General features: G+C 52.8%; 1 protein-coding gene across 8 annotated transcripts in view; it reads left to right on the top strand.

Moving 5' to 3' along the window:
* LOC129861239 (extracellular sulfatase Sulf-2-like) overlaps window positions 1–20,636 on the top strand; it is a 396,100-nt gene that overhangs the window by 279,784 nt on the left and 95,680 nt on the right. The gene's annotated exons all lie outside the window — the stretch shown is intronic.

The following is a 20,636-nucleotide window of genomic DNA, read 5'->3' as shown; positions in this document are numbered from 1 at the left end:
GAGAGCAGCTAGGCAAAGAGCAGCTAGGCAGAGAGCAGCTAGGCAGAGTGCAGCAGACAGAGAGCAGCAATGCAGAGAGCAGCAAGACAGAGAGCAGCTAGGCAGAGAGCAGCAAGGCAGAGAGCAGCAATGCAGAGAGCGGCAAGGCAGAGAGCGGCAAGGCAGAGAGCGGCTAGGCAGAGAGCGGCAAGGCAGAGAGCGGCTAGGCAGAGAGCGGCTAGGCAGAGAGCAGCAAGGCAGAGAGCAGCAAGGCAGAGAACAGCAAGGCAGAGAGCAGCTAGGCAGAGAGCAGTAAGGCAGAGAGCAGCTAGGCAGAGAGCAGCTAGGCAGAGAGCAGCTAGGCAGAGAGGAGCTAGGCAGAGAGCAGCAAGGCAGAGAGCAGCAATGCAGAGAGCAGCTAGGCAAAGAGCAGCTAGTTAGAGAGCAGCTAGGCAGAGTGCAGCAGACAGAGAGCAGCAATGCAGAGAGCAGCAAGACAGAGAGCAGCTAGGCAGAGAGCGGCAAGGCAGAGAGCGGCAATGCAGAGAGCGGCAAGACAGAGAGCGGCTAGGCAGAGAGCGGCAAGGCAGAGAGCAGCAAGGCAGAGAGCAGCAAGGCAGAGAGCAGCAATGCAGAGAGCAGTAAGGCAGAGAGCAGCTAGGCAGAGAGCAGCTAGGCAGAGAGCAGCAATGCAGAGAGCAGCAATGCAGAGAGCAGCAGGGCAGAGAGCAGCTAGGCAGAGATCAGCAAGGCAGAGAGCAGCAATACAGAGAGCAGCAAGGCAGAGAGCAGCTAGGCAGAGAACAGCAATACAGAGAGCAGCCAGGCAGAGAGCAGCTAGGCAGAGAGCAGCAACACAGAGAACAGCAAGGCAGAGAGCAGCTAGGCAGAAAGGAGCTAGGCAGAGAGCAGCAAGGCAGAGAGCAGCAAGGCAGAGAGCAGCAATGCAGAGAGCAGCAAGGCAGAGAGCAGCAAGGCAGAGAGCAGCAGGGCAGAGAGCAGCTAGGCAGAGATCAGCAATACAGAGAGCAGCAATGCAGAGAGCAGCAAGGCAGAGAGCAGCAATACAGAGAGCGGCAAGGCAGAGAGCAGCTAGGCAGAGAGCAGCAAGGCAGAGAGCAGCGGGCAGAGAGCAGCTAGGCAGAGATCAGCAATACAGAGAGCAGCAATGCAGAGAGCGGCAAGGCAGAGAGCAGCAATACAGAGAGCAGTAAGGCAGAGAGCAGCTAGGCAGAGAGCAGCAATTTAGAGAGCAGCTAGGCAAAGAGCAGCTAGGCAGAGAGCAGCTAGGCAGAGTGCAGCAGACAGAGAGCAGAAATGCAGAGAGCAGCAATACAGAGAGCAGCAAGGCAGAGAGCAGCAATGCAGAGAGCAGCAAGGCAGAGAGCAGCAATACAGAGAGCAGCAAGGCAGAGAGCAGCAATGCAGAGAGCAGCAAGGCAGAGAGCAGCTAGGCAGAGAGCAGCTAGGCAGAGAGCAGCAATACAGAGAGCAGCAAGGCAGAGAGCAGCTAGGCAGAGAGCAGCAATACAGAGAGCAGCAATACAGAGAGCATTAATGCAGAGAGCAGCAAGGCAGAGAGCAGCAATACAGAGAGCAGCTAGGCAGAGAGCAGCTAAGCAGAGAGCAGCAACACAGAGAACAGCAAGGCAGAGAGCAGCTAGGCAGAAAGGAGCTAGGCAGAGAGCAGCAAGGCAGAGAGCAGCAAGGCAGAGAGCAGCAAGGCAGAGAGCAGCAAGGCAGAGAGCAGCAGGGCAGAGAGCAGCTAGGCAGAGATCAGCAATACAGAGAGCAGCAATGCAGAGAGCAGCAAGGCAGAGAGTAGCAATACAGAGAGCGGCAAGGCAGAGAGCAGCTAGGCAGAGATCAGCAATACAGAGAGCAGCAATGCAGAGAGCGGCAAGGCAGAGAGCAGCAATACAGAGAGCAGTAAGGCAGAGAGCAGCTAGGCAGAGAGCAGCAATACAGAGAGCGGCTAGGCAAAGAGCAGCTAGGCAGAGAGCAGCAAGGCAGAGAGCAGCAAGACAGAGAGCAGCTAGGCAGAGAGCAGCTAGGCAGAGAGGAGCTAGGCAGAGAGCAGCAAGGCAGAGAGCAGCAATGCAGAGAGCAGCTAGGCAAAGAGCAGCTAGGCAGAGTGCAGCAGACAGAGAGCAGAAATGCAGAGAGCAGCAATACAGAGAGCAGCAAGGCAGCGAGCAGCAATGCAGAGAGCAGCAAGGCAGAGAGCAGCAGGGCAGAGAGCAGCTAGGCAGAGATCAGCAAGGCAGAGAGCAGCAATACAGAGAGCAGCAAGGCAGAGAGCAGCTAGGCAGAGAGCAGCAAATACAGAGAGCAGCAATACAGAGAGCATTAATGAAGAGAGCAGCAAGGCAGAGAGCAGCAATAGGGAGAGCAGCAAGGCAGAGAGCAGCTATGCAGAGAGCAGCAATACAGAGAGCAGCTAGACAAAGAGCAGATAGGCAGAGAGCAGCAATACAGAGAGCAGCAAGGCAGAGAGCAGCTAGGCAGAGAGCAGCTAGGCAGAGAGGAGCTAGGCAGAGAGCAGCAAGGCAGAGAGCAGCAAGGCAGTGAGCAGCAAGGCAGAGAACAGCTAGTCAGAGAGCAGCAATACAGAGAGCAGCAAGACAGAGAGCATTGAGGCAGAGAGCAGCTAGGCAGAGAGCAGCTAGGCAGAGAGCAGCAAGGCAGAGAGCAGCAAGGCAGAGAGCAGCTAGGCAGAGAGCAGCTAGGCAGAGAGCAGCAAGGCAGAGAGCAGCTAGGCAGAGAGCGGCTAGGCAGAGAGCGGCAAGGCAGAGAGCGGCTAGGCAGAGAGCAGCAAGGCAGAGAGCAGCAGGGCAGAGAGCAGCTAGGCAGAGATCAGCAATACAGAATGCAGCAATGCAGAGAGCGGCAAGGCAGAGAGCAGCAATACAGAGAGCAGTAAGGCAGAGAGCAGCTAGGCAGAGAGCAGCAATACAGAGAGCAGCTAGGCAAAGAGCAGCTAGGCAGAGAGCAGCAATACAGAGAGCAGCAAGACAGAGAGCAGCTAGGCAGAGAACAGCTAGGCAGAGAGGAGCTAGGCAGAGAGCAGCAAGGCAGAGAGCAGCAATGCAGAGAGCAGCTAGGCAAAGAGCAGCTAGGCAGAGAGCGGCTAGGCAGAGTGCAGCAGACAGAGAGCAGAAATGCAGAGAGCAGCAATACAGAGAGCAGCAAGGCAGAGAGCAGCAATGCAGAGAGCAGCAAGGCAGAGAGCAGCAAGGCAGAGAGCAGCTAGGCAGAGATCAGCAAGGCAGAGAGCAGCAATACAAAGAGCAGCAAGGCAGAGAGCAGCTAGGCAGAGAGCAGCAATACAGAGAGCAGCAATACAGAGAGCAGCAATGCAGAGAGCAGCAAGGCAGAGAGCAGCAAGGCAGAGAGCAGCTAGGCAGAGAGCAGCAATACAGAGAGCAGCTAGGCAAAGAGCAGATAGGCAGAGAGCAGCAATACAGAGAGCAGCAACGCAGAGAGCAGCTAGGCAGAGAGCAGCTAGGCAGAGAGGAGCTAGGCAGAGAGCAGCTAGGCAGAGAGCAGCTAGGCAGAGAACAGCTAGGCAGAGAGCAGCAATACAGAGAGCAGCAAGACAGAGAGCATTGAGGCAGAGAGCAGCTAGGCAGAGAGCAGCAATACAGAGAGCAGCAAGGCAGAGAGCAGCTAGGCAGAGATTAGCAAGGCAGAGAGCAGCTAGGCAGAGAGCAGCTAGGCAAAGAGCAGCTAGGCAGAGAGCAGCAACACAGAGAGCAACAAGGCAGAGAGCAGCTAGGCAGAGAGTAGCTAGGCAGAGAGCAGCAAGGCAGAGAGCAGCTAGGCAGAGAGCAGCTAGGCAGAGAGGAGCTAGGCAGAGAGCAGCAAGGCAGAGAGCAGCAAGGCAGTGAGCAGCTAGGCAGAGAGCAGCAAGGCAGAGAGCAGCTAGGCAGAGAGAAGCTAGGCAGAGAGCGGCTAGGCAGAGAGCGGCAAGGCAGAGAGCAGCTAGGCAGAGAGCAGCAAGGCAGAGAGCAGCAGGGCAGAGAGCAGCTAGGCAGAGATCAGCAATACAGAATGCAGCAATGCAGAGAGCGGCAAGGCAGAGAGCAGCAATACAGAGAGCAGTAAGGCAGAGAGCAGCTAGGCAGAGAGCAGCAATACAGAGAGCAGCTAGGCAAAGAGCAGCTAGGCAGAGAGCAGCAATACAGAGAGCAGCAAGACAGAGAGCAGCTAGGCAGAGAACAGCTAGGCAGAGAGGAGCTAGGCAGAGAGCAGCAAGGCAGAGAGCAGCAATGCAGAGAGCAGCTAGGCAAAGAGCAGCTAGGCAGAGAGCGGCTAGGCAGAGTGCAGCAGACAGAGAGCAGAAATGCAGAGAGCAGCAATACAGAGAGCAGCAAGGCAGAGAGCAGCAATGCAGAGAGCAGCAAGGCAGAGAGCAGCAAGGCAGAGAGCAGCTAGGCAGAGATCAGCAAGGCAGAGAGCAGCAATACAAAGAGCAGCAAGGCAGAGAGCAGCTAGGCAGAGAGCAGCAATACAGAGAGCAGCAATACAGAGAGCAGCAATGCAGAGAGCAGCAAGGCAGAGAGCAGCAAGGCAGAGAGCAGCTAGGCAGAGAGCAGCAATACAGAGAGCAGCTAAGCAAAGAGCAGATAGGCAGAGAGCAGCAATACAGAGAGCAGCAACACAGAGAGCAGCTAGGCAGAGAGCAGCTAGGCAGAGAGGAGCTAGGCAGAGAGCAGCAAGGCAGAGAGCAGCAAGGCAGAGAGCAGCTAGGCAGAGAACAGCTAGGCAGAGAGCAGCAATACAGAGAGCAGCAAGACAGAGAGCATTGAGGCAGAGAGCAGCTAGGCAGAGAGCAGCTAGGCAGAGAGCAGCAAGGCAGAGAGCAGCAAGGCAGAGAGCAGCTAGGCAGAGAGCAGCAGGGCAGAGAGCAGCTAGGCAGAGAGAAGCTAGGCAGAGAGCGGCTAGGCAGAGAGCGGCAAGGCAGAGAGCAGCTAGGCAGAGAGCAGCAAGGCAGAGAGCAGCAGGGCAGAGAGCAGCTAGGCAGAGATCAGCAATACAGAATGCAGCAATGCAGAGAGCGGCAAGGCAGAGAGCAGCAATACAGAGAGCAGTAAGGCAGAGAGCAGCTAGGCAGAGAGCAGCAATACAGAGAGCAGCTAGGCAAAGAGCAGCTAGGCAGAGAGCAGCAATACAGAGAGCAGCAAGACAGAGAGCAGCTAGGCAGAGAACAGCTAGGCAGAGAGGAGCTAGGCAGAGAGCAGCAAGGCAGAGAGCAGCAATGCAGAGAGCAGCTTGGCAAAGAGCAGCTAGGCAGAGAGCAGCTAGGCAGAGTGCAGTAGACAGAGAGCAGAAATGCAGAGAGCAGCAATACAGAGAGCAGCAAGGCAGAGAGCAGCAATGCAGAGAGCAGCAAGGCAGAGAGCAGCAAGGCAGAGAGCAGCTAGGCAGAGATCAGCAAGGCAGAGAGCAGCAATACAAAGAGCAGCAAGGCAGAGAGCAGCTAGGCAGAGAGCAGCAATACAGAGAGCAGCAATACAGAGAGCAGCAATGCAGAGAGCAGCAAGGCAGAGAGCAGCAAGGCAGAGAGCAGCAAAACAGAGAGCAGCTAGGCAAAGAGCAGATAGGCAGAGAGCAGCAAAACAGAGAGGAGCTAGGCAGAGAGCAGCAAGGCAGAGAGCAGCAAGGCAGAGAGCAGCTAGGCAGAGAACAGCTAGGCAGAGAGCAGCAATACAGAGAGCAGCAAGACAGAGAGCATTGAGGCAGAGAGCAGCTAGGCAGAGAGCAGCTAGGCAGAGAGCATCAAGGCAGAGAGCAGCAAGGCAGAGAGCAGCTAGGCAGAGAGCAGCAAGACAGAGAGCAGCAATTTAGAGAGCAGCAAGGCAGAGAGCAGCTAGGCAGAGAACAGCAATGAAGAGAGCACCAATACAGAGAGCAGCAATACAGAGAACACCAGTGCAGAGAGCAGCAATGCAGAGAGCAGCTAGGCAGAGAGCAGCAAGGCAGAGAGCACCAATACAGAGAGCAGCAATGCAGAGAGCAGCTAGGCAAAGAGCAGCTAGGCAGAGAGCAGCTAGGCAGAGTGCAGCAGACAGAGAGCAGCAATGCAGAGAGCAGCAAGACAGAGAGCAGCTAGGCAGAGAGCGGCAAGGCAGAGAGCGGCTAGGCAGAGAGCGGCAAGGCAGAGAGCAGCTAGGCAGAGAGCAGCTAGGCAGAGAGCAGCAAGGCAGAGAGCAGCAAGGCAGAGAGCAGCAAGGCAGAGAACAGCAAGGCAGAGAGCAGCTAGGCAGAGATCAGCAAGGCAGAGAGCAGCAATACAGAGAGCAGCAAGGCAGAGAGCAGCTAGGCAGAGATTAGCAAGGCAGAGAGCAGCAATGCAGAGAGCAGCTAGGCAAAGAGCAGCTAGGCAGAGAGCAGCAACACAGAGAGCAGCAAGGCAGAGAGCAGCTAGGCAGAGAGTAGCTAGGCAGAGAGCAGCAAGGCAGAGAGCAGCAAGGCAGAGAGCAGCAATGCAGAGAGCAGCAAGGCAGAGAGCAGCAAGGCAGAGAGCAGCAGGGCAGAGAGCAGCTAGACAGAGATCAGCAATACAGAGAGCAGCAATGCAGAGAGCAGCAAGGCAGAGAGCAGCAATACAGAGAGCAGCAAGGCAGAGAGCAGCTAGGCAGAGAGCAGCAATACAGAGAGCAGCTAGTTAAAGAACAGCTAGGCAGAGAGCAGCAATACAGAGAGCAGCAAGGCAGAGATCAGCTAGGCAGATAGCAGCTAGGCAGAGAGGAGCTAGGCAGAGAGCAGCAAGGCAGAGAGCAGCAAGGCAGAGAGCAGCAAGGCAGAGAGCAGCTAGGCAGAGAGCAGCAATACAGAGAGCAGCAAGACAGCGAGCATTGAGGCAGAGAGCAGCTAGGCAGAGAGCAGCAAGGCAGAGAGCAGCAAGGCAGAGAGCAGCTAGGCAGAAAGCAGCAAGACAGAGAGCAGCAATGCAGAGAGCAGCAAGGCAGGGAGCAGTTAGGCAGAGGGCAGCAATGAAGACAGCACCAATACAGAGAGCAGCAATACAGAGAGCACCAGTGCAGAGAGCAGCAATGCAGAGAACAGCTAGGCAGAGAGCAGCAAGACAGAGAGCACCAATACAGAGAGCAGCAATGCAGAGAGCAGCTAGGCAAAGAGCAGCTAGGCAGAGAGCAGCTAGGCAGAGTGCAGCAGACAGAGAGCAGCATTGCAGAGAGCAGCAAGACAGAGAGCAGCTAGGCAGAGAGCAGCAAGGAAGAGAGCAGCAATGCAGAGAGCGGCAAGGCAGAGAGCGGCTAGGCAGAGAGTGGCAAGGCAGAGAGCAGCTAGGCAGAGAGCAGCTAGGCAGAGAGCAGCAAGGCAGAGAGCAGCAAGGCAGAGAGCAGCAAGGCAGAGAACAGCAAGGCAGAGAGCAGTAAGGCAGAGAGCAGCTAGGCAGAGAGCAGCTAGGCAGAGAGCAGCAATGCAGAGAGCAGTAAGGCAGAGAGCAGCTAGGCAGAAAGCAGCAAGACAGAGAGCAGCAATGCAGAGAGCAGCAAGGAAGGGAGCAGCTAGGCAGAGAGCAGCAATGAAGAGAGCACCAATACAGAGAGCAGCAATACAGAGAGCACCAGTGCAGAGAGCAGCAATGCCGAGAACAGCTAGGCAGAGAGCAGCAAGACAGAGAGCACCAATACAGAGAGCAGCAATGCAGAGAGCAGCTAGGCAAAGAGCAGCTAGGCAGAGAGCAGCTAGGCAGAGTGCAGCAGACAGAGAGCAGCATTGCAGAGAGCAGCAAGACAGAGAGCAGCTAGGCAGAGAGCAGCAAGGCAGAGAGCAGCAATGCAGAGAGCGGCAAGGCAGAGAGCGGCTAGGCAGAGAGCGGCTAGGCAGAGAGCGGCAAGGCAGAGAGCAGCTAGGCAGAGAGCAGCTAGGCAGAGAGCAGCAAGGCAGAGAGCAGCAAGGCAGAGAGCAGCAAGGCAGAGAACAGCAAGGCAGAGAGCAGTAAGGCAGAGAGCAGCTAGGCAGAGAGCAGCTAGGCAGAGAGCAGCTAGGCAGAGATCAGCAATGCAGAGAGCAGTAAGGCAGAGAGCAGCTAGGCAGAGAGCAGCTAGGCAGAGAGCAGCAATGCAGAGAGCAGCAAGGCAGAGAGCAGCAATGCAGAGAGCAGCAAGGCAGAGAGCAGCAATACAGAGAGCAGCTAGGCAGAGAGCAGCAAGGCAGAGAGCAGCAAGGCAGAGAGCAGCAAGGCAGAGAACAGCAAGGCAGAGAGCAGTAAGGCAGAGAGCAGCTAGGCAGAGAGCAGCTAGGCAGAGAGCAGCAATGCAGAGAGCAGTAAGGCAGAGAGCAGCTAGGCAGAGAGCAGCTAGGCAGAGAGCAGCAATGCAGAGAGCAGCAAGGCAGAGAGCAGCAATGCAGAGAGCAGCAAGGCAGAGAGCAGCAGGGCGGAGAGCAGCAGGGCAGAGAGCAGCAGGGCAGAGAGCAGCTAGGCAGAGATCAGCAAGGCAGAGAGCAGCAATACAGAGAGCAGCAAGGCAGAGAGCAGCAATACAGAGAGCAGTTAGGCAGAGAGTAGCTAGGCATAGAGCAGCTAGGCAGAGAGCAGCTAGGCAGAGAGCAGCAACACAGAGAGCAGCAAGGCAGAGAGCAGCTAGGCAGAGAGCAGCAAGGCAGAGAGCAGCAAGGCAGAGAGCAGCAAGGCAGAGAGCAGCAATGCAGAGAGCAGCTAGGCAGAGAGCAGCTCGGCAGAGAGCAGCAATGCAGAGAGCAGCTAGGCAGAGAGCAGCAAGACAGAGAGCACCAATACAGAGAGCAGCAATGCAGAGAGCAGCTAGGCAGAGAGCAGCTAGGCAGAGAGCAGCTAGGCAGAGTGCAGCAGACAGAGAGCAGCTAGGCAGAGAGCAGCAAGGCAGAGAGCGGCATTGCAGAGAGCGGCTAGGCAGAGAGCGGCAAGGCAGAGAGCAGCTAGGCAGAGAGCAGCTAGGCAGAGAGCAGCAAGGCAGAGAGCAGCAAGGCAGAGAGCAGCTAGGCAGAGAGCAGCTAGGCAGATAGCAGCTAGGCAGAGAGCAGCAAGGCAGAGAGCAGCAAGACAGAGGTAAGCAAAGCAGAGAGCAGCAAGACAGAGAGCAGTGAGGCAGAGAGCAGCAAGACAGAGAGCAGCAAGGCAGAGAGCAGCAAGGCAGAGAGCAGCTAGGCAGAGAGCAGCAAGACAGAGAGCAGCAATGCAGAGAGCAGCAAGGCAGGGAGCAGCTAGGCAGAGAGCAGCAATGAAGAGAGCAACAATACAGAGAGCAGCAATGCAGAGATTAGCTAGGCATAGAGCAGCTAGGCAGAGAGCAGCTAGGCAGAGAGCAGCTAGGCAGAGTGCAGCAGACAGAGAGCAGCAATGCAGAGAGCAGCAAGACAGAGAGCAACAAGGCAGAGAGCAGCAATGCATAGAGCAGCAAGGCAGAGAGAGGCTAGGCAGAGAGTGGCTAGGCAGAGAGCGGCAAGGCAGAGAGCAGCTAGGCAGAGAGCAGCTAGGCAGAGAGCAGCAAGGCAGAGAGCAGCAAGGCAGAGAGCAGCAAGGCAGAGAAAAGCAAGGCAGAGAGCAGCTAGGCCGAGAGCAGCTAGGCAGAGAGCAGCTAGGCAGAGAGCAGCAAGGCAGAGATCAGCAATGCAGAGAGCAGCAACACAGAGAGCAGCAAGGCAGAAAGCAGCAAGACAGAGAGCAGCAAGGCAGAGAGCAGCAGGGCAGAGAGCAGCAATACAGAGAGCAGCAAGGCAGAGAGCAGCAAGGCAGAGAGCAGCTAGGCAGACAGCAGCAATACAGAGAGCAGCTAGGCAGAGAGCAGCTAGGCAGAGAGCAGCTAGGCGGAGAGCAGCTAGGCGGAGAGCAGCTAGGCAGAGAGCAGCAACGCAGAGAGCAGCAAGGCAGAGAGCAGCTAGGCAGAGAGCAGCTAGGCAGAGAGGAGCTAGGCAGAGAGCAGCAAGGCAGAGATCAGCAAGGCAGAGTGCAGCAATGCAGAGAGCAGCTAGGCAGAGAGCAGCTAGGCAGAGAGCAGCAAGGCAGAGAGCAGCAAGGCAGAGACCAGCAAGACAGAGAGCAGCTAGGCAGAGAGCAGCTAGGCAGAGAGCAGCAATGCAGAGAGCAGCAAGGCAGAGAGCAGCAATACCGAGAGCAGCAAGGCAGAGAGCAGCAATGCAGAGAGCAGCAAGACAAAGAGCAGCTAGGCAGAGAGCAGCAAGGCAGAGAGCAGCAATGCAGAGAGTAGCAAGGCAGAGAGAGGCTAGGCAGAGAGCGGCAAGGCAGAGAGCGGCTAGGCAGAGAGCAGCAAGGCAGAGAGCAGCAAGGCAGAGAGCAGCAATGCAGAGAGCAGCAAGGCAGAGATTAGCTAGGCAGAGAGCAGCTAGGCAGAGAGCAGCAATACAGAGAGCATCAATGCAGAGAGCAGCAATACAGAGAGCAGCAAGGCAGAGAGCAGCTAGGCAGACAGCAGCAATACAGAGAGCAGCTAGGCAGAGAGCAGCTAGGCAGAGAGCAGCTAGGCGGAGAGCAGCTAGGCAGAGAGCAGCTAGGCAGAGAGCAGCAACGCAGAGAGCAGCAAGGCAGAGAGCAGCTAGGCAGAGAGCAGCTAGGCAGAGAGGAGCTAGGCAGAGAGCAGCAAGGCAGAGAGCAGCAAGGCAGAGTGCAGCAATGCAGAGAGCAGCTAGGCAGAGAGCAGCTAGGCAGAGAGCAGCAAGGCAGAGAGCAGCAAGACAGAGAGCAGCTAGGCAGAGAGCAGCTAGGCAGAGAGCAGCAATGCAGAGAGCAGCAAGGCAGAGAGCAGCAATACCGAGAGCAGCAAGGCAGAGAGCAGCAATGCAGAGAGCAGCAAGACAAAGAGCAGCTAGGCAGAGAGCAGCAAGGCAGAGAGCAGCAATGCAGAGAGTAGCAAGGCAGAGAGAGGCTAGGCAGAGAGCGGCAAGGCAGAGAGCGGCTAGGCAGAGAGCAGCAAGGCAGAGAGCAGCAAGGCAGAGAGCAGCTAGGCAGAGAGCAGCAAGGCAGAGATTAGCTAGGCAGAGAGCAGCTAGGCAGAGAGCAGCAATACAGAGAGCATCAATGCAGAGAGCAGCAAGGCAGAGAGCAGCAAGACAGAGAGCAGCAATGCAGAGAGCGGCATTGCAGAGAGCGGCTAGGCAGAGAGCGGCAAGGCAGAGAGCAGCTAGGCAGAGAGCAGCTAGGCAGAGAGCAGCAAGGCAGAGAGCAGCAAGGCAGAGAGCAGCTAGGCAGAGAGCAGCTAGGCAGAGAGCAGCAAGGCAGAGAGCAGCAAGACAGAGCTAAGCAAAGCAGAGAGCAGCAAGACAGAGAGCAGTGAGGCAGAGAGCAGCAAGACAGAGAGCAGCAAGGCAGAGAGCAGCAAGGCAGAGAGCAGCTAGGCAGAGAGCAGCAAGACAGAGAGCAGCAATGCAGAGAGCAGCAAGGCAGGGAGCAGCTAGGCAGAGAGCAGCAATGAAGAGAGCAACAATACAGAGAGCAGCAATGCAGAGAGCAGCTAGGCATAGAGCAGCTAGGCAGAGAGCAGCTAGGCAGAGTGCAGCAGACAGAGAGCAGCAATGCAGAGAGCAGCAAGACAGAGAGCAGCTAGGCAGAGAGCAGCAAGGCAGAGAGCAGCAATGCATAGAGCAGCAAGGCAGAGAGAGGCTAGGCAGAGAGTGGCTAGGCAGAGAGCGGCAAGGCAGAGAGCAGCTAGGCAGAGAGCAGCTAGGCAGAGAGCAGCAAGGCAGAGAGCAGCAAGGCAGAGAGCAGCAAGGCAGAGAAAAGCAAGGCAGAGAGCAGCTAGGCAGAGAGCAGCTAGGCAGAGAGCAGCTAGGCAGAGAGCAGCAAGGCAGAGATCAGCAATGCAGAGAGCAGCAACACAGAGAGCAGCAAGGCAGAGAGCAGCAAGACAGAGAGCAGCAAGGCAGAGAGCAGCAGGGCAGAGAGCAGCAAGACAGAGAGCAGCAAGGCAGAGAGCAGCAAGGCAGAGAGCAGCTAGGCAGACAGCAGCAATACAGAGAGCAGCAAGGCAGAGAGCAGCTAGGCAGAGAGCAGCTAGGCGGAGAGCAGCTAGGCGGAGAGCAGCTAGGCAGAGAGCAGCAACGCAGAGAGCAGCAAGGCAGAGAGCAGCTAGTCAGAGAGCAGCTAGGCAGAGAGGAGCTAGGCAGAGAGCAGCAAGGCAGAGAGCAGCAAGGCAGAGTGCAGCAATGCAGAGAGCAGCTAGGCAGAGAGCAGCTAGGCAGAGAGCAGCAAGGCAGAGAGCAGCAAGGCAGAGACCAGCAAGACAGAGAGCAGCTAGGCAGAGAGCAGCTAGGCAGAGAGCAGCAATGCAGAGAGCAGCAAGGCAGAGAGCAGCAATACCGAGAGCAGCAAGGCAGAGAGCAGCAATGCAGAGAGCAGCAAGACAAAGAGCAGCTAGGCAGAGAGCAGCAAGGCAGAGAGCAGCAATGCAGAGAGTAGCAAGGCAGAGAGAGGCTAGGCAGAGAGCGGCAAGGCAGAGAGCGGCTAGGCAGAGAGCAGCAACGCAGAGAGCAGCAAGGCAGAGAGCAGCAATGCAGAGAGCAGCAAGGCAGAGATTAGCTAGGCAGAGAGCAGCTAGGCAGAGAGTAGCAATACAGAGAGCATCAATGCAGAGAGCAGCAATACAGAGAGCAGCAAGGCAGAGAGCAGCTAGGCAGACAGCAGCAATACAGAGAGCAGCTAGGCAGAGAGCAGCTAGGCGGAGAGCAGCTAGGCGGAGAGCAGCTAGGCAGAGAGCAGCTAGGCAGAGAGCAGCAACGCAGAGAGCAGCAAGGCAGAGAGCAGCTAGGCAGAGAGCAGCTAGGCAGAGAGGAGCTAGGCAGAGAGCAGCAAGGCAGAGAGCAGCAAGGCAGAGTGCAGCAATGCAGAGAGCAGCTAGGCAGAGAGCAGCTAGGCAGAGAGCAGCAAGGCAGAGCGCAGCAAGGCAGAGAACAGCAAGACAGAGAGCAGCTAGGCAGAGAGCAGCTAGGCAGAGAGCAGCAATGCAGAGAGCAGCAATACCGAGAGCAGCAAGGCAGAGAGCAGCAATGCAGAGAGCAGCAAGACAAAGAGCAGCTAGGCAGAGAGCAGCAAGGCAGAGAGCAGCAATGCAGAGAGTAGCAAGGCAGAGAGAGGCTAGGCAGAGAGCGGCAAGGCAGAGAGCGGCTAGGCAGAGAGCAGCAAGGCAGAGAGCAGCAAGGCAGAGAGCAGCAATGCAGAGAGCAGCAAGGCAGAGATTAGCTAGGCAGAGAGCAGCTAGGCAGAGAGCAGCAATACAGAGAGCATCAATGCAGAGAGCAGCAAGGCAGAGAGCAGCAAGACAGAGAGCAGCAATGCAGATCACTGACTCGTTATTTATTCCTGCTCCGAACAAAGAAGGGAAATAATGGTTTCCCCTGGATGAAAAAAAGACATTAAATTGAGAAAGTGTTTCGCTTTTCTTTGAGTTATTTTCTGAGGAACGATGTTGAGAAAAGACTTTCTCACCACTTTGATTGAACCAAAGGTGATGTTGTTAAAACAGTCATCAAAATAAAGAGTTGTGCGCTCCATGTGTCCCAGCAGTTTAATGGGCCGTGGGCAGTCATCCTCACAGGGACATTGCATGCACTGGCAAGTGCCCAGCGATTGTAGGATCCAGGCATGGGTCCTCTATTCACTTCCATGATTGTAGGATCCAGGCATGGGTCCCCTATTCACGCCCATGGAATAAATGTTTTATCTACTGCGCAAAGAAACCACGAGAGAGGGAAAAGGAGAGTACAAAATGCTGGTAAATCTTGAAAACGTTTGAGTTTATTAGCTATTAATATAAGGCCTTCTAGCAACACTAGACAGATGTACAGGCCTGTTACTAGATGGGTGACTTGTGAGTTTTCTTTCTTGTGGAGAAATGTTTTTACGGTATTCAGAGATTTCCTGAATCCACAATTAGGGTGACACGGTGGCCTCAGTAAGCTGTTTTTTTGAGCTTAGCGATAGCTACAGATGTAGGATCTTAATTTGATCACTCTTTTGTTGGTAAGAATTTTCATGTGCTGCAGGAAATGCAGATGAGATTTTTGATACATTCACTCAAAACCTGCACTAACACACGGTTATCATAACAGTTCATGTAGCTAAACCACCGATTAAGCAACGTCACGGACTCAACGTTCAAATCATGTCGCTACATGATTATTTTGTTATGGCGATTATGATCTTACATCTGTAGCTAAGATTATATGGTGGAGCAATGTTCCCTGTCTGTGGTTGCTGTAGCTGTACAGGCGTGTTGCTCAATATCTGCCATTACAAATCATTAGTACAGAGTGAAAGCTTACTTCTTAATCCTCCACAGGCCCTCGACTCGCACCATGTCATCGCTGTGTTCACACTGGCGAGGCAACAAACTGGCTCCCACACATGTTAGAGGGCACCTGGAATACACCCAAAGATGCAGATGATAATGAATTGTTCTGAGTTAAAGTGCGCTGCTGGACATGGGGTCACAAAGGCCTTGATCTATGAGCTAAACCAACTCTACTTCTCTGGATTCTGGGTCTGGGAACTGTCTCTAATCTCTAGTCTACAAACCCAATCATGGGATCGAGACTGAACACTGAACAAAGAAACATTAACGTGGCGGAAAGATGTTTATCGCTAACAAACTAGTCCCCGGTGACAGCAGCAATGCCTTATCCTGTCTCCAACTAGACGCTAAATTCTTGATGAATAACAATATTTGAAGGTTGTTGAAAAGCAATTAGTTTGAGTTTGGCTATATAACGCCCTTCACTACACCATCAATTACATCAATACAACCCAGGACAGGACAACTCATCAACTGATACCGTGCAGAGATTTACACACTACGACCCAGATATCATTCATTACCAGCCACTGTGACAGCGCTGACACTAACAGAGGTAGATTAACGGGCATCACCATCACCTCTGTGGATTATTCATGTAAATACATGTGAAAGACATGTCTGTCACGGTCATACCAGGCTATCAGTGTATCATACCCTGTATTATATTCCCCAGGAAGTAGCCTTCCTTTAACTACTAATGAGCCTGAACTCCGTTCAGCAGGAACTGCTCCAGGGTGGTGTCCGCAGTCTAACCGGTGTGGTGACAGGTTGGTGGGGCAGAGAGAAGGGCTGATGAAAGGGCCAGACACTAGAATGACTTAGTGAAGTGATAGGGCCTATGTCCACATAAGTGTCCTCTGTGTGTGTGTGTGTGTGTGTGTGTGTGTGTGTGTGTGTGTGTGTGTGTGTGTGTGTGTGTGTGTGTGTGTGTGTGTGTGTGTGTGTGTGTGTGTGTGTGTGTGTGTGTGTGTGTGTGTGTGTGTGTGTGTCTGTGTGTGTCTGTGTGTGTGTCTGTGTGTGTGTCTGTGTGTGTGTCTGTGTGTGTGTCTGCGTCTGCGTCTGTGTCTGTGTGTGTGTGTGTGTCTGTGTGTGTGTGCGTGCTAGTCATCTCTAGCATGCTGAGATACCCAGGAGGGAGACACATGACTGCAATGTCAACAGGAGCGGTGCCTCTGTCCCAGTGGCAGTAGCAGTAATATAACCCCTGGCCTCAGGGGGAAACCTCCTGCCTGGGAAATGACTTGTTCCATTCCAGGGAAGATTATTTTGGAGAGAGAAAAAATGGCCATGGGTTCATTAAATCCCCACTCCTCAGCGTGGGACTACAGAGCCCGAGTCACACCAGAGGACCCATCCATCATTCAAACACTCAATTACCCCTGCATTAATCTTCAGCCAATAGCAACGGCCCGGCCTCAGCCACACAATCACAGTTTACATGTTAATCTATTGGCATGGACGTCCAGGCCCATTTGTCTTCCTATTGATTGGACCAGCCGGGACTCCTGGAATCTGCAGATTAACCCCATTGCTCTTTCTCGTTCTCTGTCTCTCGTTCTCTCTGTCTCTCATTCTCTGTCTCTCATTCTCTCTGTCTCTCATTCTCTCTGTCTCTCGTTCTCTCTGTCTCTCGTTCTCTCTGTCTCTCGTTCTGTCTCTCGTTCTCTCGTTCTCTGTCTCTCGTTCTCTGTCTCTCGTTCTCTGACTCGTTCTCTCTCTCGTTCTGTCTCTCATTCTCTCGTTCTCTGTCTCGTTCTCTGTCTCTCGTTCTCTCGTTCTCTGTCTCTCGTTCTCTGTCTCTCATTCTCTGTCTCTCGTTCTCTGTCTCTCGTTCTCTGTCTCTCGTTCTCTGTCTCTCGTTCTCTCGTTCTCTGTCTCTCGTTCTCTGTCTCTCGTTCTCTGTCTCTCGTTCTCTCTCTCTCGTTCTCTCTCTCTTGTTCAATCTTTCTCTCTCACAACTCCCCTTATCTCTGTATGGGTTTTCTGAAGTAGCCTACTTCAAGGCAACCTCTATAGTTCTCTCTCTTTCTCTCCGTCTCTCTGTCTCTCTCTCACACACACACACACACACACACACACACACACACTTAATTTACTGCTACACTTGCAAGGTGTCCGTGTTAATGTACTGTGATAAGGAGAGCAAATGGACAAGGTTAATTAAAAGATAGGGTAGTCAATTTGACACAGTTCTTTTGTCTCTCTCTGTATCATTGGGACAAAAAACAATGACAGGCCTTTTTCTACCTCAGAAGGGAAGCTCTCCACTCTGTCCGTCTCCCCTCTACACATTGTGGTACATTTTAGATGTCTGAAGTTCACTTGTTTGCCTCCTGTTTTTTGTATTGGATGCCTTTTCACCGGCCCCGTTAATTACCTGCGTTATCACTATCTGTAAGGGATGAACCCATTTTCACTGTTCATTTAGTTTCAGTAGACACTGTCCTCTCCTACTCAATCTATCAGACTGCCCCTGATTCTGCAGTACATCAGAGTATTCCCATTGGCTGAAACTTTTCCCATTAGAAAATGAAGAGAAATGGGCAGAAAGAGTAGCACCATTGATTACCTGTGTTTGATTCCTCTAGATATCCATCAAAGTGGTCACAAAATTTTATAAACTGTGTGGTTCGAGCCCTGAATGCTGATTGGCTGACAGCTGTGGTATATCAGACTGTATACCACGGGTATGACAAAACCAAGTATTTTTACTGCTCTACTTACATTGATAACCAGTTTATATTAGTAATAAGGCAACTCGGGTGGGGGGGGGGTGGGGGGGTTGGGGGCACTCCGTGTTGTGTTGTGCCATAGAACAGCCCTTAGCCGTGGTATATTAGCCATATACCACACCTCCTCAAGCTTTATTGGTTAAATGTCTAACTGAATCCTTTAATGACATCAGAACAATAGAACAGCTGATGATGATTATATAAAAAGTGCTCGATGACATCACAGAATTAAATTCATTTTAGATTTGATCTGAAACACATACATCTCCTGTGTGCTCAGTAATGACACGCAATACAGGAGGACCCAGAGAGTAATGTCACGCAATACAGGAGGACCCAGAGAGTAATGACATGCAATCGAGGAGGACCCCAGAGAGTAATGACACACAATACAGGAGGACCCAGAGAGTAATGACATGCAATCGAGGAGGACCCCAGAGAGTAATGACACACAATACAGGAGGACACAGAGAGTTATGACACGCAAAACACGAGGACCCAGAGAGTAATGTCACGCAATACAGGTGGACACAAGAGAGTAATGACACGCAATACAGGAGGACACAGAGAGTAATGACACGCAATACAGGAGGACCCAGAGAGTAAAGACACACAATACTAGAGGACAACCCATATTTATGTTTATTTATTTTCCCTTTTGTACTTTAACCATTTGCACATCACTACAACACAGTGCATATACATAATATGACATTTGTAATGCCTTTTTTCTTTTGAAACTCCTGTGAGTGTAATGTTTACTGTCAATATGTATTGTTTGTTTCTCTTTTGTTTATCATCTACTTCACCTGCTTTGGCAAAATTACAGTTGAAGTCAGAAGTTTACATACAGTTAGGTTGGAGTCATTAAAACTCGTTTTTCAACCACTCCACAAATTTCTTGTTAACAAACTACAGTTTTGACAAGTCGGACATCTACTTTGTGCATGACACAAGGAATTTTTCCAACAATTGTTTACAGACAGATTATTTAACTTATAATTCACTGTATCACAATTCCAGTGGGTCAGAAGTTTACATACACTAAGTTGACTGTGTCTTTAAAAAGCTTGGAAAATTCCAGAAAATGATGTCATGGCTTTAGAAGCTTCTGATAGGCTAAGTGACATAATTTGAGTGAATTGAAGGTGTACCTGTGGATGTATTTCAAGGCCTACCTTCAAACTCAGTGCCTCTTTGCTTGACATCATGGAAAAATCAAAAGAAATCAGTCAAGACCTCAGAAAAACAATTGTAGACCTCCACAAGTCTGGTTCATCCTTGGGAGCAATTTCCAAATGCCTGAAGGTACCACGTCCATCTGTACAAACAATAGTAAGCAAGTATAAACACCATGGGACCACGCAGCCGTCATACCGCTCAGGAAGAAGACGCGTTCTGTCTCCTAGAGATGAACGTACTTTGGTGCGAAAAGTGCAAATCAATCCCAGAACAACAGCAAAGGACCTTGTGAAGATGCTGGAGGAAACAGGTACAAAAGTATCTATATCCACAGTAAAACGAGTCCTATATCGACATAACCTGAAAGGCCGCTCAGCAAGGAAGAAGCCACTGCTCCAAACCACCATAAAAAAGCCAGACTACGGTTTGCAACTGCACATGGGGACAAAGATTATACTTTTTGGAGAATTGTCCTCTGTTCTGATTAAACAAAAATAGAACTGTTTTGCCATAATGACCATCGTTATGTTTGGAGGAAAAAGGGGGAGGCTTGCAAATCGAGGAAACACCATCCCAACCGTGAAGCACAGGGGTGGCAGCATCATGTTGTGTGGGTGGTTTGCTGCTGGAGGGACTTGTGCTCTTCACAAAATAGATGGCATCATGAGGCAGGAAAATTGTGTGGATATACTGAAGAAACAGTCAGGAAGTTAAAGTTTGGTCGCAAATGGGTCTTCCAAATGGACAATGACCCCAAGCATACTTCCAAAGTTGTGGCAAAATGGCTTAAGTACAACAAAGTCAAGGTATTGGAGTTGCCATCACAAAGCCCTGACCTCAATCCCATAGAAAACGTGTGGGCAGAACTGAAAAAGCATGTGCGAGCAAGGTTGCCTACAAACCTGACTCCGTTACACCAGCTCTGTCAAGAGGAATGAGTCAAAATTCACCCAACTTATTGTGGGAAGCTTTTGGAAGGCTACCCGAAACATTTGACCCAAGTTAAACAATTTAAAGGCAATGCTACCAAATGCTAATTGAGTGTATGTAAACTTCTGACCCACTGGGAATGTGATGAAAGAAATAAAAGCTGAAATAAATCATTCTCTCTACTATTACTCTGACATTTCACATTCTTAACATAAAGTGGTGATCCTAATTGACCTAAGACAGGGAATTTTTACTCGGATTAAATGTCAGGAATTGTGAAAAACAATACAAGTTTAACAAATGAAAAACAAATACAAGTTTAAATGTATTTGGCTAAGGTGTATGTAAACTTTCGACTTTAACTGTATGTTCTCCATGCCAATAAAGTCCCTTGAGATAGAGAGAGAGTTCTGAATCCCGTCGTCTCTGTGGAGCCCAGATGGGGTCAATGTCTCTGGTGTAGTAGTGCTCTCTGTAACAGACTCTGTATCCCCAGCCCAGAGCCCACTGGAGAGAGGACAGCACAGGGAGAGCAGCAGGGAGAGTAGCAGGGAGAGGAGCAGGGAGAAGAGCAGGGAGAAGAGCAGGGAGAAGAGCAGGGAGAGGAGCAGGGAGAGGAGCAGGGAGAGGAGCAGGGAGAGGAGCAGGGAGAGGAGCAGGGAGAGGAGCAGGGAGAAGAGCAGGGAGAAGAGCAGGGAGAAGAGCAGGGAGAGGAGCAGGGAGAGGAGCAGGGAGAAGAGCAGGGAGAAGAGCAGGGAGAGGAGCAGGGAGAGGAGCAGGGAGAAGAGCAGGGAGAGGACCAGGGAGAGGAGCAGGGAGAAGAGCGGGGAGAGGAGCAGGGAGAGGAGCAGGGAGAGGAGCAGGGAGAGGAGCAGGGAGAGGAGCAGGGAGAGGAGCAGGGAGAGGAGCAGGGAGAAGAGCAGGGAGAGGAGCAGGGAGAGGAGCAGGGAGAGGAGCAGGGAGAAGAGCAGGGCGAGGAGCAGGGAGAGGAGCAGGGAGAGGAGCAGGGAGAAGAGCAGGGAGAGGAGCAGGGAGAGGAGCAGGGAAAGGAGCAGGGAGAGGAGCAGGGAGAAGAGCAGGGAGAAGAGCAGGGAGAGGAGCAGGAAGAGGAGCTAGGGAGAGGAGCCAGGGAGAGGAGCAGGGAGAGGAGCAGGGAGAGGAGCAGGGAGAGGAGCAGGGAGAAGAGCAGGGAGAAGAGCAGGGAGAGGAGCAGGGCGAGTAGCAGGGAGAAGAGCAGGGAGAAGAGCAGGGAGAGGAGCAGGGAGAGTAGCAGGGAGAAGAGCAGGGAGAGGAGCAGGGAGAAGAGCAGGGAGAAGAGCAGGGAGAAGAGCAGGGAGAGGAGCAGGGAGAGGAGCAGGGAGAAGAGCAGGGAGAAGAGCAGGGAGAAGAGCAGGGAGAGGAGCAGGGAGAAGAGCAGGGAGAGGAGCAGGGAGAGGAGCAGGGAGAGGAGCAGGGAGAGGAGCAGGGAGAGGAGCAGGGAGAAGAGCAGGGAGGCCTA

This window comes from Salvelinus fontinalis, chromosome 8 (genome assembly GCF_029448725.1).
Source record: "Salvelinus fontinalis isolate EN_2023a chromosome 8, ASM2944872v1, whole genome shotgun sequence".
NCBI classification, from domain to species: Eukaryota; Metazoa; Chordata; class Actinopteri; order Salmoniformes; family Salmonidae; genus Salvelinus; species Salvelinus fontinalis.
Note: the sequence above shows the minus strand (reverse complement) of the source record. Positions and strands in the feature narration are given on the sequence as shown.